Genomic DNA, 18,525 nt, shown 5'->3' on the forward strand with positions numbered 1-18,525 from the left:
CCTCATTCTCTTGGTTTTTCTATTTTGTTCAACATCATAACATTCTATTGGATTGACACAACTAGGTTTGGTATGGGTGCAAGATTGTTTCCTCAACTAATAGGGTGAGTAATTTTGTCACAAGAAGCCATCATTCCTCCCCCTATTATTCCCACATTGTGAAGTATGGCAACCTCATGTTCTTCTATTGTCTTGTCTTTGCTTAGCTAGCTAGGTTTGACATTGGAGGTAGGGGGACTATCGGCCTTTGTAGCCCTCGTACACAAATGCCATCCGTTTGTAAACTTAGCTAGGCCGTGAATTTTTGTGCGAAGTCTACAAATGCCCATAGTCATGAACGTGTGTGTGTGTGTGTGTGTGTGTGTGTGTGTGTGTGTGTGTGTGTGTGTGTGTGTGTGTGTGTGTGTGTGTGTGTGTGTGTGAGAGAGAGAGAGAGAGAGAGAGAGAGAGAGAGAGAGAGATCCCTCTAAATTCAAGGCCGGACATGTGCCTCGTGCCACACAGAACATGTGCATGCTTGAGATGGCTCACGAAGAGATTGACCCTACAAATTAGCTGTGCAATTTCTTGATCTCAGTGACTCGTGAGGGATCACAGTCAGTTATCGATGAACTATGCACTATTAGTGTCCAGCTGCATGTCACCACCATTGGCTCTACAACCAAGTGCAAAAGGATTAATACAACCAAGTGCAAAAGCTTAATCCTGGCTTGAATGCACTTCTTTATTCTGTATTTCCTGGTCAATAAGCTGCATATGCTTTTGTTTATCAGACCCTCATGTTTGATACCAGATTAATGAGATCCATCAACGTATCTACACTACCAATCTGAATCATAATCGTTGGCTGCAGGCGGCGAACTATCGAACGGGAGGTCCTCAAAGAGTCAGACTTGAAAAAGAAAGTGAAGGTGGCAAGAGCAATCGTAGCAGTGACCTGTCATGGAGTCCAATCGCTAGTGCCTACTCAAAGGGCAGCAGCAGGCACTCGTGCGACATCCAGAAGTCAGTGTTGGTCATGAGCGGGTGGTCCAGCGTTATCCCACCGACCGCCCCCATGAAGCACATGGCCTCATCCACCTGCTTCGGCAGTTCCCGGTACCTGCAAGCAGATACAGATTGAGAGAGAGAGAGAGAGAGAGAGAGAGAGAGAGAGAGAGAGAGAGAGAGAGAGAGAGAGAGAGTGGGAACATTTTGCTGATGAGCTCAAAATATAGGTAATAGGAATGCAACAACAGTCACTGAAATTTTAGGTGATGACCTGCTGCCTTGCTCACTGTGAGAGGTGAAATCAAGGTTCCATTGGGTCACTCTTTGCACGGCAGCATAGCCACCAGTTGCAAAAGACCGAAGCAAATTGAGTGATGTATCTGCCTGGCTGTAGGCTTTGATCATACGATCTGGGTCCGGGTACCTGGACTTCTCATCAAAATCATCTCCATTGATAATGTCCCCTCTGTAGTTTGGCAGCTTCACCCCATCTTTTTCTTCTAGGTCCTCTGATCTTTGCTTTGCAAATTGTCCGGCCATCCGCCTTACCTACACCATGTCAATGCACGTACGGATTCAGAACCCATGTAATGATATCATTCAAGGACATTATTAAATTCTCCCCAACCTGTTACAGAGCATATAAAGTAAAGCTTATAAGCCTCACAATTAATGATGTCATTCATCATAAGGCCAATGTAATTAGTATTCTTACCTTGATCACAGGCAATTGGCCACCGAACATCAGCCATTCATTGCGCACGAAGACTCAAGATAAGCAAAGGGCCGTACGTTCTGCAAAACTCAAAAGGGAAAAGGGAAAATGAGATGGCGTGGGATGATCTACAGCCTGCTCTGCACCGTCGCTGTCAGCAAGACTTAATCTCCATCAAGTGCTCTCTCTCTCTCTCTCTCTCTCTCTAGGACCACGCACTGGTGCGCGCTCTTTACGGCAGCTCTCTCTCTCTCTCTCTCTCTCTCTCTCTCTCTCTCTCTCTCTCTCTCTCTCTCTCTCTCTCTCTCTCTCTCTCTCTCTCTCTCTCTCTCTCTAGGACCGCGCACTGGTGCGCGCTCTTTACGGCAGTTCAAGGGTAGGTTCTCTCTCTCTCTCTCTCTCTCTCTCTCTCTCTCTCTCTCTCTCTCTCTCTCTCTCTCTCTCTCTCTCTCTCTCTCTCTCTCTCTCTCTCTCTCTCTCTCTCAGTTTATGACAGTTCAATGCAGAATCACAGATTCAACTCTCCTCGTCTTAAGGTCTCTTGGGATAATTTCCTACGGCATTAAAATTCTTTTCTTTTGAGCATTTCAATCACCCAAGTGTGATAGATTGGTTATGCCATTTCCCTCTTGAATAAAAGGTCTTGACTTCAACTCTCCTTGTTGATTCGGAAAAATGTGTCTCAGCTTAATATCGTGCCGTTTTCAAATTCAAAAATGCCGGTTGAGAGCAAGAGGACAAGGAGAAATTCCGCCTCAAAATAGAGAAAGATAGTGCAAAAACCCAAAAAGATAACCTAATTTTCTAAAATCTCTTGGCAAATTCAAGAAAGGAATTTTGTATGTTTCAAAAAATGATTTTTCTTGGACACTGATGAGCAACTACAAGCATAAATATGGTGCCTATGGCCATCAAGTCCCTAATAGCTTTGCAAGAAAGCCCATTCATCCTTAGTCAATCGGAGAGGATGGATGGGATAATAAATTTGTACTTCGGAACCTCAAAAAGAAGCTTATTATAAGTAACCTCATCAAGCAAAACCATAATATTGTGGACCTTCTCCTTTTTCTTTCCCTTGCTCCATTTCTTCTGCTTCTGCTTGCCCAATGTCGCCTCCTCCGTTCTTTCTCTCTCTCTAGCGTTGCACACCGACGTGAATTCTTGAATGCAATTTAGATGGCAACCAGGTGTTGCGGAAAAAACGTTGCCGAATACACAAACCGCCGTGAGAGAGAGGTACACAAACCGCCGTGAGACTCTCTCTCTCTCTCTCTCTCTCTCTCTCTCTCTCTCTCTCTCTCTATATATATATATATATATATAGCACCACATGTCGACGTGCACCGTTGAAGCAAGTTAGATGGCAGGTAGGTGTCACAATAGAAACGTTCCCGAATACAAACCATCGGGGATGAGATTCTCTCTCTCTCTCTCTCTCTCTCTCTCTCTCTCTCTCTCTCTCTCTCTCTCTCTCTCTCTCTCTCTCCCCCCCCACACACACACACATGCCAGTGTGCACCCTTGAAGGCAGTTTAGATGGCAACCATGTGCCGGGATAGAAACACTGCCGAATACAAATCGCTAGGGAAGATGAGCTACAACATGGGAGTGTTGGAAAGTTGGCAACACATGTGGAGGCCGCCAAAGCTGAGTCCAAGGAGAGCCAGTTTCAAACGAGGTTCCCTATCCTTGCATTCCACCAGTGTTCGGGTAGATCCATTGAGTAAACTTAACCTATATTTTTTGCAATTTAACTCTATTTTCTTAAACTTTTCAAGTGGATTTTCTCCTTCTCTATTATAAGGCTAAGCTGAGGTAGAATTTTCTCTAACACTACATTCTACTCTCCTATTCACACAAGGGCGGTAGTAACTCAATATGCCTAGCATAAAAGAATAAAAGAACGTTTTTGAATTAAGGTTCGAGGACAAAAACTAATAGAAGTAAAGCCACATACCTTGACACAAGCAAGTTTATTCAAACTAGAGGATTTAACTTGCAAAAGTTGTTTTTTTTGTGAGGGGGACATCGCCTCATGTTCTGTCAAAGTTGTTAGTGTGCAGATTTGTTGCCACTGCATCTTGTGAACGCCTCTCGAGGCACATGAGAAAACACACATGCACACATAGAGTGTATGTTATCTAGATTGAAGGATTCTAAAGCATTCTAATTTGTCCAGCCTCTTGCCATTGGACAATTACTTTGAAAAAACATTTGAATATGGAGTCTCGTTGAGTCTTGCACTCCTCTTATATATATATATATATATATATATATATATATATATATATATGCATGCTCAAGGTAAATAGATCTTATTCTTTTCCTTTTGCAACTGAAGTGAACACGATTAAAGCCTCTAGGGAAAATTTTGAGAAGGTTTCACTAACCTTCTCCCTTATTTTTGAGATCCTCCCCCCCCCCCCCCCCCCCCCCCCCCCCCCCCCTCTCAAGCACGCTTGAGGAGGCTTTGGATAAACTAGACCTAGCTTTTCTTGAGTCATGTTGAAATTATCACACACACACAGTCCCTTTCTCCCTCCCCCTCTCTCTGTCTCTCTCTATCCCGTGCTCTCACTCTAGCAGAGCGCGTCGGTTCTAGAATTTTTCCAAAAGAAAAAATGAACCAATGTGAAAATGGGCATACTTCAAAATTGTAGGGTCAAAAGAAGGCACGTTCCCCATTGATATAGAAAAGGCACTCTTGAAAAGCTCCAAGTTTTAAGTTAAAATCTGAAGCATTTTCTCATTTTTACACTAAAACTCGTACAGTTTTAGCACTTTTCTCAAGGGCAAGCTCAAGTGGAGCCGGGATTTCTCAATTGAGGCCATTAAAAATAAGGTAGACCACCAGCTTTTATAAATACTGTTTGAAATCCTCCCAATTTAAGGTTAAATTTAAAGCATTAGATGACTTTTACACTAACACTTGTAAAATTGGAATGTTTTCTTAATTGAAATTAAGCCCAAAATCTAGCCTTTGGATTTCTTAAGTTTAGCTTGTTAGAAATACAAACATCTCAATTTTTTGTTAACGATGTGTAGGACTAATTGTAGCTCACAATCTTCCAAAGGTAAGACGTCATGAACTACAAATGTTGCAAGAGACTGGGACTTAGAGGGAGCTCTTATGTGAACTTACCAACAAAATGTTTACATAGGCTATTGGGAAGTGTAAAAGCATTATGGTATTATATAGGAGGCTCACCAATTAACAGACTCGCTCGGACTATAGGTTGCTCGAAGAACTTTGCTCGGTGTTTGGTAAAACTCTAAATGAACACGCTGAAATTTTTATCGATGATATTCCGGATGAGTTGCCTCCTAAAAGGGGAGATGATGATCATAGGATTGATCTCATCCAAGAAAGCTCTCCTCCTAACAAGCCGCCTTATTGAGTCTCGGTTGCTCAACAAGAGGAAATAATGTCACAGGTTAATGAGCTTGTGCAAAAGGGTATGGTAAGACCTACCTCTTCACCATTTTGTCCTCCTGTCTCAAGAAGGATGGTACATACAGGATGTGTGTGGACTATCGTGCACTAAACAAGTTGACAGTGAAGAATCAATTTCCATTCCCAAGGATTGAGGATTTGTTTGATAAGCTACAAGGTTCAGTCTACTTCAATAGAATAGACCTTAAAAGTGTCTATTATCATATTCGAATTGTGCCATAGGATATTCATAAAATAGCCTTCAGGACCACCTTTGGCTTATTTGAATTTCTTGTTATGTCTTTTGGCCTAACAAATGCACTAGCCACATTCAATAGAATGATGGAAAGGATCTTTCATGTACATAGGACTTACACAGGAGTATTCTTTGATGATATCATAGTCTACTCCAAGTCCTTAGAAGAACACAAAGAGCATCGCAAGGTAGTGTTTCAAGCACTCCAAGAAAACAAGCTGTACATAAACCGCAAAAAGAGTAACTTTTTCTTTAAAAGAGATTCATTATTTGGGCCATATTATCTCCAAGGATGGAATCCTAATGGATCCACAAAAGCTTGATGTAATAAATGAATGGCCTAAACCAAGGAATCTACACGCTACGAAGCTTCATTGGAATGTGCTCATATTATAAAAGATTCATTGCAAAATTCTCTGCCATAACGGGACCATTACATGATTTGACAAAGAAGAACGTCAAATATGTGTGGACTGATAAGGAGAGAAAGGCTTTCACTACACTAAAAGAGAGACTCATCTCTCAACCTGTGTTAGTGTTACCCGACCTCTCAAAGACATTCGAGATCCATTGTGATGCAAGTGGTGAGTGTCTTGGAGGAGTACTCCTACAAGAAAGACACGCCATAGCATACGAGACATGCCAATTGCACTCTGATGAACAAAGCCTTGGCATCTATGAAAAAGACCTTTTAGTTGTCTTGCATGCCTTGGATACATGGAAGCATTATTTTCTTGGGACGCCATTCATCATTCGAACATACCATCAGAGTCTCAAGCACTTCATGACGCAAACCAAGATTTTTGACAAGCAGTTAAGGTGGGCCAATTTTCTTTCACAATTTCATTTTCACATCGCTACATTCTTGGTAAGCACAATCAGGTAGCAGATGCTTTGTCACATAGACCTTGCTGCAATGCTATGTCTGTAGACTCTCACAATGATCTTATCTCTATGGTAGATGAGTATGCTATTGACCCAAATTTTTGCAATGTCATGTCAGCCATAGCATTAGGGAAGATGATGGAATCACATGTGGTTCACGATGGATATCTTCTCTAGGGCTCACGGCTATGTGTTACTAAAGGTTTGAGGGAAAAGGTCATATATGAATCACATGCTCCACCTTATGCTGGACATAGAGGGATTCAGGCTACAATGAATGCTATTGAGACATATTTCTTTTGTCCTACAATGAAGAAGGACATTCAAGAATATGTATCTCAATGCATTACTTGCCAAAAAGTTAAGTATGACCGTGGGAAGCAACCTGGTTTGCTTCAGCCACTCCCAATTCCGAATTCTCCATGGGAGAGTATAGCTATGGATTTCATCTTTGGCTTACCAAAGTCTGTACATGGGAATATGGGAGTATGGACAATAGTGGGCAGGTTTAGCAAACAAGCTCACTTTATACCTGTCAAAAAGACTATTAAGGCTCCACATATGGCACAATTCTTTATCTCTCAAATTTTTAAGTACCATGGTATGCCAACAAGTATTGTTTCTGATCAAGATCCTAGAATGACCAGTAATTTCTAGAAAGGACTCTTTGAGAACCTTGCACAAGGCTGAATTTCTCTTCTGCCTATCATCCTCAAACGGATGGGCAAAGTGAAATAGCAAACTCCATTGTGCTCGATCTACTAAAAGCCTATGTAACAGAAGTAGATCAACGCAATCAATAGGAGAAGTACTTACCCTTAGTAGAGTGTGCATACAACAATACGGTGTACACTTCTACAGGTAAAGCACCTTTTGAGGTGATTGAAGGAAGATCCAAAGTTCCACCCATTTTAAAAATGCATGGAAAGATCTTCGCTGCCGATGAGTATAGTCGCGACTTATGCGATACCTTCCTAAGATCAAAGAAGCTATCTCTATTGCACAGGCAAAGCACAAAGCCGTTGTTGATAAGCATAAAACCCATGCAATTCCGCACAAATGATTGGGTTCTTCTAAAATTTCCAAAAGCTCGTCTACGTCATCAACGGGAAAAAGTTGGCAAGGAGAACTCACATGTTATCAAAAGTATTATGCTAAACTAGCATGCAGATATTATGGACCATTCCAAATTTTACGGCCAATCAATGAAACGGCTTATCAACTCAAGCTTCCCTCTCATTGGCCAATCCATAATGCTTTTCATGTAAGCTTGCTCAAAGCTTACAAAGGTGATCCTCCGCAAGAACCAATTTTGGAAGATCCTCCCGAATTTGAAGGGTCGGAGGAGGTATTGCAACCTGAGCATATCATACCCCATGAAGACAAGGTGTTACATAATGATAAGGTACTTCGTAAGTATCTCATTAAGTTTAAGAATTATCCTTTCAAAGACGCTAAATAGATGCAAGAGCCACAATTGAAGGATAATATGTCAATGGTAGACACCTACATTAAATTACATAAATTGCCCTAATGTATCCAAATAAAGGTAATGAAGAATAACATAGTTTTTTCTTTTGCAATCGATTGTTTTAAGTTCTTCATTGAATGTTTTAAATGAAATGTGTATGCATACCAAATGATGCACACTCGCGGCAGACTTTCTCCCGAGTACCAAGTAGCCTTGCCAACTACTGTGGAAATGTGCTAGGCTAAATGTAATTGACATACTTGCGGCAGCATCGCTCCCAAGTACCGAATAGATTGGTTATCTATTGTGGAAAGATGTCAAATGTGCTCAAAGTGGATCCTGAGCAAAATGCCAATGAACCAAATGATCTCTATTTCTTGAATAGAAGCATAGTCAAGGATGACTATGATTTCAAGAGCGGGGTAATGTCATCAAATTTCATTTTTGGTCTACTTAAATGCATTTTCTTTCTCTAAAATTGGCCATTTTAGTGAGGAAAATAAAAATAGTAAAAGGACCAACAATGTACAATGGCGAAGATGATGCATCTATGGACTAGAGAGTTCCAGGAATTTTCTGCATTTTTTAGAAGTGCCATCAAAGTCCGTTAAGGGTCCCAACGGGATTTTTTGAACTAAAAATATTAATTTAATATTGTCCAAATTATTCCTGAAAGCCTCCGAAAATGAGCCTAAGGGCTGCCCAGACCGCATCTGGTACAGGGATTATGGACAGCAGGTTTGGTCTGTGGCCCAAGGGGGTTGGAGTGGGGCCCAAGGCAGGTAAATAGGACAAAGTGGGACTGGCCGGGCAGGTGTCACGACCTCAAAAATGGAGCCCTCTCTCATGAGCCACCCACTTGCCCAGTTGACTGCAGCCTCCTCTTTCCCAAAAGTGGGCCAGAAAGCCTCCCTTTGCTCTATCTTTTGCTTGGTGTGTACCCCAAGTCAACAGAAAGAAGAGAGGTCGACCTGGACTGATTTTGCATCATTCTGAACTCTGTTTTTAGATTTTTGAAGCTCCCATGGAAGCTCAGCTTTATCTCCTTCTTCCCCAATTATGCATGTTTTACATATGATGCCTGTTTATGCTTAGCTAACACATGCAGATTACTATTTCTTAAGCTTATATACTCCTTTCCAACCAGTATCTTTCTTGCTCCCCGTAGATCTTATCATCCACATGATGTTTAAGGTTTTGAAAACGAGTTCTACGAGTGTTGCGTTGCGGGAAAGCCTAATCACAGTAATTATTGGATTCTAGAGCTAATCGTCTCTTGAATCTGTGTAACTAGAAGTGTGATTAGCAATTGTATTAATTCAAAGCTCTTCTCTTTCAAGAAGATTAATTAATACTAAGTCCTTTCGGAGGGGGGGCCGGCTCCAAAAGTCCCTAGGTGACCTTGGTTGTCAAAATTCCTTGTTTTAACCTTTGGTCCATTATCTGAGAAGATTGGCTACCTTCATTTTGTTGGAAGTTGGAGATGACCTCAATCTTCTTCTACTCGTTTGTCTGCTTTGGCACCCATATGTATCTGCTACTTGTTGATGGCTTATTACTGCAGATGACATATTGACTTTTTGGACTTTTATCCTTGATTTGCCACTATTTGTAGCTGTAATTATCTTCAAGTTGTGTAAAATCTGGTCTTGGTGCCTTGGGTAGCCAGATTTTTTTTGTCCCGTGTAATATCCTTGCGCTTGAAGTATATTTGATGGCACAAATATTTTTGTTTGTACTTTTTTATTCAAATGTATCTGTTCCTTGCCATCTTTGGGAATCACAGTTGGTAAATTCCCTTGAAGATATATAGGCCTTCTAGATTGAGAATCGTTTTTGAACCTGTTTCTATCCTTGTTGTTCGATCTCCTATTTTGAGTTGAATTTGATCTTGATTTACCTGTTTGTTGTTTTGGTTTGAAGCCACTTGCTACTGTATAGCCTGATATCTTTGGTTTAGGTAACCAAACATTTGGATGACCATTGTAGTAGCCTTGCTCTTCTAAGCTGTACTGGAGGCAATCCATCCCATTTGTTTACGTGAATTGTTTGGACTAGGATCATTTACCCAAACTAGATCTTTGACATTGATGTCATTGGCCGCAACATAGGTTTTGATGTGCTGCTTGTGTCTTTGTTTACTCTGGGTTGGGTATTTTGGCTGAAAGACCTTTTTATACTTTTGTCTAGGTTGTTGGTATGTCTTTCCCTGGGGTGTTGAATCCACTGTTGTTTGCATTGATTGTTTAGCTGCATTTGTGACCTCCTTGTTGGACTTCTGTTCTATAGAGGAAGAGGATAAGCTGTCTTGGACTTTTGGTTTTCCCTTGTCTTCTGCTGATAAATGACTAGCTGTAATGACTTAGGAAGTTTGTACCTTTGCTTGTGGATGACATGCTTTGGTGATTTCTGCATCTAAACTGACTTGAACAGTCCTTTGTGCCTCTATTTTTGACAATTTGTTTGAGTCTTTAATTTTCTCTGCCAGCTGGACAGAAGTATGTTGACTCTTTTCTCCAGATGCAATGCTTACCGTTGCCTTTGGTTCACATTGCTCTTTATTGATCTGTTTGTAGGTCTTTTGATAGGCTTCATGCACCATTTGCTTTTGATTGTTCAAGTTAATTGTGATTTGTGTCACCCTTGGTTCTTTGGCATCTTCCATTGGCAAGAAAATATTAGGATCTGACTTTATGACCACCTCTGCCTTTTGATTCAAGTCTGCCTTTGAACACATTGAGATGTCTGTTTCTTGGCTTTGAGACTTGATCTCTGGCTTTGTTGCATTCTGAGGTACATCCCTTAGCGATGAACTATCTGTGGTATTAGCATTATTATGTAGAATCTTTTATTCCACATTCTTGCTTGTTGCATTCTTCAATGGCAAGTCCTTGACTGCCCGTACCTGCTCTGGTTCTTGATCACAGACGATTTCTTCATCCACTTCCTCTGACATTGAATCGTCCGCTACATCATTGTCGGATCTTTTGACTTCATGCTTGAAAAATTCCAAGCTATTTGAGACCATCTGTTGTAGTTGATCTTTTTGGCCAGCTTGATTTTCAATTGAAATATCATTGACGCCTTTGACCTCCAATATTTTAGTCATCAGTTTGTCTCTTGTATCTTTTGACAAGATATGCTTTCTTTCTGGCGACTTTCTATTTGGAGATGTCTACTTTAATGAGTCAGCTACTTGCAGTCTGATGCTGTCTTGTTTTTGCTGCTTCATCATATCTAAGTGCAGTTTTACTGGGCAATTGGGTATTAGATGATCAATGCCACATCTATAGCAATGGCCATCTATTCCTATTTGTTCTATACCTGGTCGAGGTATCTGTCCATAATATTGTTGGTATTAGTTGCCCATAGTATCTTTGATCAAGTATGTCATCATCATGACATGTAGATACTTAAAAACCAACATTGACGCTGGCTTTGACTGTTTGCCTTTATCTTTTTCGACTGTGGCATCTTCAAGAAGCTTGTAATAGCTTCCATTATAACCCTAGATGGTCGTTTCAGCTCCTACTTCAGTGACCAACTTTAATTCTATGTCTGTTATCAACATGTGATCCTTTATTTGTGGCTTCTGTATAGTCTTAGAACTATGTTGTCGACTCGAGCCTGTATGTGGCTTCTGTTGTCCATTGAATTGTAAGAGAGTATTGTGATTCTCCTTTGTTGTTTGCAGTTGATAGGGTTGTTCTGATGGCAGTAAGTTAGGTGGAGACTGGACTCCCCCCATCCGAGAGTGTTCCCTATCTGTAAGAGGTATCTTTCTTATGCCAGATGTGGATATTCTAGCTTTGTCATCTAGCTCAGCTGATTGAGCTAGGTCTTTGTGAAGTCGTTCTAACTCAATAGCCGATTCTTCCATTGATTGTACGTGTGTTTGTGTTGGTGCATTTTGTGGTGCATGTGTAGTGTTCTCTACCTGTGAATGTTGTGTTGTGGCACTCATCTGTGTAATGAAAGGAGTTGAATTGTGCTCATACAAATTCAAATTCTGATCATGTGTCAGTGGAAGCCTAGAGATTTTAAAGTGCACTTCCCTATCTTCTAGTGATTGACTTTGTGCAATAGTGGCAGTGTGACCAATATTTACCTGGTTAGATATCATTTCGTCATGTGCCCGTCGCTCAATTTGGTCTTGTGGAGTTGAAGGTGACAAGATGAAAGCTGCAGCTCTTTCCGAGAATTTATATGCAATAAGATCTAATTCATAGCATCTTCCATCTATATCATAGCTCTTGTCTCCGATGCGTGTTGCCCATAGTGTCCTAGGAACTGACTCGCTAAATGTCCTTACCCCCGTGACTTGAACCCATCTTTGTCCATCAGAATCTACATAAATTGGATCTTTCCATCTCGTTTCGTGGATCCAAGGAAGGGCTATTGGTTCAGGTTGCTTGTTGACTTCTGAAGTGGTTGAAGGCAACTGTCGTTTACACATGGCTTCAAGGAATTCCTTCCTGCTGACTGTGTCTTCATTTTTTGGTAGATTGATTATAGTAGGCCCCGTCTCTTGAGCTATTTCTCTGTTCTGAGCTACCACTGTATTTGCATTGGAAGCTAAAGGTGAGCTCATTATCAAGCGGTAAATATTACCACTTGTCAACATGTATTTGTAACCCAACTTTGAACCATCTTCATGAGCTATGAAGCATTGATTTGGCTCTTCCGTCGCTTGTTGAGGTGTTTCTACTTTGTACCATCAACCCTCCATGTCTCTATAGAGACTGCTACAGTTTTTGTCCTTGTAATTTGACTTTATCAAGTGCACCGTGACTCGAAAACTGCTAACCTCTGGAAGATCTTGCCTGTGCAATTTTGTTATGTCCAACTCAATGCCTGGTTTGAGCTTCATGTACACAGATCCTAAACAATCTTCCACTAGGTTCTTTTGCGAATTAGCCATGCTGGTAGCTTCTTCTACTTCCACAACCTGTATTGTCGGGCTTTTCAGAGCATTTTTCTTAGACTTTAGGTAGCGATTGTCTGCATCATCCATGTAGCATGGAAAGTGTTTGACATGACCTATTAACTCCAACCTGACGCCAACTGATTCGACTGTTATTAATGAGCTTGAAGCTGCATCATAACTGCTTTGATTTGCTGAAGTTTCCATTGACTGTGGCTGTTGCATCTGCTGCTCCATTTTTCTTTTAATCCTGTTACTGACCTGCTGAGGACTTGTATTCCTTTTTCTAGCCTCTCCCACGGGTGACCAGTGGTTTTCCTAATTCAAAGCTCTCTGCTAGGCCTAGTTGTGATCTCGATGGTATGATTTACCTGTAGAGTTGTAGCACCAGTTGGCAAGTTACTTACCACTGTACTGCAACGACTACTAGCCTTTGTGATACCTTGATTTCAATCGATTGAGCGATGAAAGGTGCTCTTAATTTGCAAAACTCTGGATTAGCAAAGCACTTTTGACCTGAACTAAAGCTTTCTCAATTTGCATGTTGATCACACACTTTTATGGCGTTTAATTTAAATTAAACCACCACGCAGGTGACCATAGGTCATCCGAGTTCCGAAGTGTATATGTCCGTAATTTTTGCTTTTCTGGCCTCACTGTTACTCTTATCCCTCGCACACTCAATTTTTCAGCTTCAATTTGCTCTTTTGATGACTTGCACGGAAAGTTCTGCCTAGCAATGCTCAATTTTCGGCCTCCTTATGGTCACTACCATTCACTGCAGCTGCTTTTGCCCAGATGTATTACCACGTCATCATTAGGTGTAGGTCTAGCTGCCGTATGTAGCGGGTGTGAATAAGGTGGTGGACCTCACCAAAATTTCGTTGTCAATTGAATCCTGCTTATCGCTGTTAGAGGAATACTCCGAAGCTGCCATTTGGCCTTCCTCGTGTGTGATGGCAGCAAATATGTCAACTCAATGGGAGATGTGTGAATCACCCCCCATTCGAATATTTGAAGCCCTCTTTTCCTTTTGTTGCTGCCGTCAGAGATTTCCCGAATTCGACTCGACGCTCGTGTGTTGTGGGGTGTGGGCGTGTTATTTCCTCATCTATGCCGATTTTGCCGGCCCCGGCTTGGCAAGTGTGTGTGTTGTGTCTATGTGTCGTGTTGAAGGCGGGAACGAGGGCTCGAGGGAGTGTGTATGTGTTGTGTGTTTGTTGCATGGGAACGGGGGTCTGTTTTTATTTTTATTTTATTTTTTTATTTATTATTTTTTTCGTGTGGCGGAGGGCCGAGAGTGTGTGTTTGTTGTGTTGAAGGCGGGAACGAGGGCTCGAGGGAGTGTGTATGTGTGCTTGTTGACTACGAGGGAGGATGTGAGGGTGTGTGAGTACTTGGCGTGGGAATGGGGGTCTGTTTTTATTTTTATTTTTTTATTTTATTTTTTTGGAGGCGGAGAACCGTGTGTGTGTGTGTGTGTGTGTGTGAGTGAGGCTGAGGGAAGAGTGTGTGAGGGTGTGAATGTGTGTGTATGCGCGTCGTGTGTGTGTGAGCGCCGTGTGTCTTTGTGTCGAGTCGGCGTGGGAACAGGGCTTTTAGTTTTATTTTTATTTATTTTTTTTTTATTTTTATTTTTTTTTATTTTTTGTGTCTTCTGTGTGTGTGTGTGTGTGCGTGTGGTGTGTGTGACGTGGCGCAGGCAGCGATGGCGAGCAGTGAGCACGGGAGAGTGTGAGGGGTGTGTGTATATGGGAAACGCGCGCGCGTGTGTGTGTGTCTGTGTGCGTGTGGTGTGTGACGTGGCGCAGGCAGCGATGGCGAGCAGTGAGCACGGGAGAGTGTGAGGGGTGTGTGTATATGGGAGCGCGCGCGCGCGTGTGTGTGTGTCTGTGTGTGTATGTTGCGTGTGTGCGGTGCGCAGCAAGCGGGACTGGGGAGAGGGAGTTTGTGTAGTGTGTGTGAGTGTGTGTGAGGTGGCGCAGGCAACAGGTTACGGGAGGGCGGGCGAGTGTGTGTCAGTGCGTATAGAGAGGGACGGCCAGAGCGCGAGCGCGTATAAGGTGAGAGAGTTTTGGCGTATGAGGACCAGGGTCGCTATGGCCGTATGAAGATAAGCAGTGAGGGCGTATCAAGACCAAGGAGGGGAGCACGTAGCAAGAGCAGTTGGAAGTGCGTATGAAGAGAGGCCAGCGCAGAAGCGTAGCAAGACTAGGGCGATGAGTGTGTATGACGTGTAGGCCCGGGGGCAGGTCGGCGCCAGCAGGTGGGTGAGAGAGAGGGTAGGTGAAGTGGGCAAGATCTCGGCGCGAGGATGTCAGCGAGATTGGCGGCGGCGCAGGGGCAGCTCAACAGTAAGGTAAGCTTTAAAAATTTTACTTTTATTTTTTTTAATTATAAAAAAACACAAAAATAATTAAAAAACATACAAAAATAAAAAACAAAAAAATAATAAAAAATCATACAAATAAATTTAAAAAAACACTAAATTAAAAAGTATCCAAATAAATTAAAAAATATACACAAATATTCAAAAAATCAATAAATAAATACAAAAACACACTAAAAATACAAAAGAGGCTCACAAAAATTCAAATAACTCACAAAATAAATAACAAGATACACACAAAATAAAAAAAATACATATAAAATTCAAAAAATACATAAAATTAATAAATACACATACAAAAATATAAAAATGAACACAAATAATTTAAAAAAACACACAAGAAATACCAAAAAACACACAAAAAAATCAAAAAACACAAAAAATTTATAAAAAGACACAAAAAAATAAAAAAAATACAATTAAATAAGAGAAAACACAAAAATAATAATAACAAACACAAAATAAATTAAAAAATACAATCAAAAATTTAAAAAAACACAAATAAATCAAAAAACACACAAATAAATTACAAAAAACACACAAAAATTCAAAAAATTAAAAAAAAACTCACAAAAATACCAAAAAATAATAAAAAGTCACAAATGAATTAAATAAACACAAATAAATATAGAAAATTACATAAAAATACAAAAAAACAAAAAATAATAAAAACACATAAAATTAAAAAGAAAAACAATACCATCCAACAAAAACCCTAAAAAAGCAAAAAAAATTGAACTATCAAGCAAAAACACTCAAAAAACAAAAAACAATTGCCCCGACACGCCACAACTTACCCAAATTAGGTCATTTAGTAATTTTTTGGGTATAATTAGCACTTTTAAGTAAAAATTAGCAAAAAAAACTACCAAAAAATTCCAGATCAGTCCACGACCTAAGCCGTTTTGCACACAAATCGTCTTGCAACTGCGCTTAAATTAATACAAAATTTACCATCTCTTGCACAATGATTAATCGCACTCAAAACATCACTTTGCATCAATCAAACATCAAATCGATCATCCAAATCTCAAAATTAATCAATCATTAACACGCTTTTTGCATCAAATCATGCATATAAGCATACATAACGAAATTTGATCGAATTTCGACAGGATTTCGGTTCACAACGAAATTAAAAACCATAAGCATAACTCATTGACGACCATAAGCAATCACATGCTTCTCATAAGCAAATTGAACACCAAAACAGCCCCAAATTAGGCACTTCCGCCTAAACACAAGCGGGCATAAACCGCACCTAGTTTTGCATTTTATGAATGCACATGGTTCATGAACCAAACCTGTACATAAAATCAAGAAATTAGCATCAAAATCAGCACCTTACTTAGCCACAAACTCAGAGATTAAGCACTTGATTAGTGCCCAACACACTAGTTAGTGTGTGTGTGTGTGTGTGTGTGTGTGTGTGTGTGTGTGTGTGTGTGTGTGTGTGTGTGTGTGTGTGTGTGTGTGTGTCGATCCCGTAAAATCACCTACACACAACCAACACAAAAATCAATGTGTAGCATCATATAGCATGAATGTAAACACATAATCATCATGGACATGCATCAAATAACCAATTCAAATCAGCACTTTGCAAAATGCCCAAATAATTAGTGAAAAATTATTGAATGAAATTAGTGAAAAAATTAGTGATTAATGGGTGATTTCGGCTGCGATTTGCGCACAAATGGAGTAGGAAATGAGTGTGTGGATCACATAGGCATGTTGTCCATACACCCAACTCACTTTCTACTTGTGTGTAGCACAAAAAACACTTATCAATCAACGGGAAATTAGCATCAAAGTTAGGGAAAATTAATGAAAATTAGTGAATTTGATGGTCAAAATTAGTGATCAAAATCAAGAAACTAATGATGTGTGTGGATTGTTTTGTGATGTTCTAAGCATAATCAATGCTAACCCAAACACACCTAATCTAAAAACTAACAAAATTAAAGGAAAATTAGTGTCTCCTAATCACACCAATGGCACCTCTAGCTTAGGCAATCGATCCCCGGCAACGGTGCCAATGTTGTGACGTCATCCTAGCATAGGGAGGACATCGACATAATGTCAATCTGAGGAGTAGGATCCGGCTAGGACATGGAAACACACAAGTGGCTTGTGCGTGCCAAATGGAGGATTAGAAGGTGAAACCTACACACAAAGAAAGCTACGGAGCGGGTATGGTGTTGCTACGAGGAGTGAGCACACTACTTACTCTACCATTGGGCCTAATCTCTTACACACAAGCTAAATCACGCACTACTCTCTAATCAATCACTAATCCAACTCTAATCAAGTACACAATGAGCATAGAATAGCATAGAATGACCACACCGGGCACCAAGCCTATACACACTTAGTAGCATGCTTAAACAAGAGGGAAACATGAAGAAAGAGAGATATTAATCGACAAATCAATCACTAATCTTTGATTAATCAAGGCATTGATTACACCATGAGCAAATGAGAGAGAAGAGGTTAGAGTTTAGCTATGGCATGAAGCCGAATCGTCCATGTACGCGCGTAGAGAGGTCAAGAACTCCATAGCCATCACCTTCTTCACAAAGCTTATCTCAAGTGAGTAAGAATCCCCTTTCACATTGTGTGTTTTGAGTTATATACTCACTAGGCTTTTTAGAAGTGGCCGGGCACCCAAATGGCCAAACTCACTTAATCTGCTATCTGCATTGCTTAGGATCTAAATATAGCTCAATGTTTACAACTTGGAACTCTTGATGAGCCCAAAACATAATTACAACCCACATTTGCGATCATTTGACGGAAAATCCTAAAACTTAAGTGACCGTCAATTGTGACCGTAACTCCATAGATAGTCATCAATTCCAACTCTTCTCTGCATCTGTTGCTTGTATTTGCTTCATCTTCATCTTTACTTTGCATCCGCATCATCTGGCCTCGTTAGCATTTACTAAAAATAGTAAATAGCATCTTTGACTGGTTCGTTTGGCCACTATTGACTTAGCTGCCAAACACTTGGGATCCAACTTTCAATTAAGTTCTTTAGGCACATGTGCATATGCCTCACATCCAAACACATTTAAATGCTCATATCTTGGTGGTTTCCCTAACCATACCTCCTCTCGAATCTTTAAATTCAAAGGAGCATTAGGTGACCTTTTTATGATGTGCACAGTTGTCAAGACAACTTCCCCCCAAAACTCTGGAGTAAGCTTCACCATAGAAAGTATAGATGTGACACACTCTTGAATTGTGCGATTCATTCTCTCAGCTATGTCATTCTAAGCAGGGTGTAAGGAGCAGTAAAATGGTTGCTTATGCCTTTTCTATTACAAAAATCCTTGAAATCTATGGAGACATATTCTCCACCATTGTTCGTGCAAAAAGCTTTAAGCTTTTTTCCCATTTTCTTCTCAACCATGGCAAGGAATTTCTGAAATGTAGAGATATACCCACACCTTTCTAGTA

The 18,525-nt window shown here is 40.6% G+C and overlaps 2 pseudogenes; both read right to left on the minus strand.

The window, feature by feature from the left end:
* Nucleotides 1–887: 887 nt before the first annotated feature.
* On the minus strand, nucleotides 888–1,732 carry LOC147420896 (phospho-2-dehydro-3-deoxyheptonate aldolase 1, chloroplastic-like; annotated as a pseudogene).
* A 10,160-nt stretch (nucleotides 1,733–11,892) lies between these two features.
* On the minus strand, nucleotides 11,893–12,479 carry LOC147420897 (uncharacterized; annotated as a pseudogene).
* Between the last annotated feature and the right edge of the window lie 6,046 nt (nucleotides 12,480–18,525).

The sequence above is a fragment of the Adiantum capillus-veneris genome, chromosome 28 (assembly GCF_014529385.1).
Source record: "Adiantum capillus-veneris isolate H3 chromosome 28, ASM1452938v2, whole genome shotgun sequence".
Taxonomy (NCBI): Eukaryota; Viridiplantae; Streptophyta; class Polypodiopsida; order Polypodiales; family Pteridaceae; genus Adiantum; species Adiantum capillus-veneris.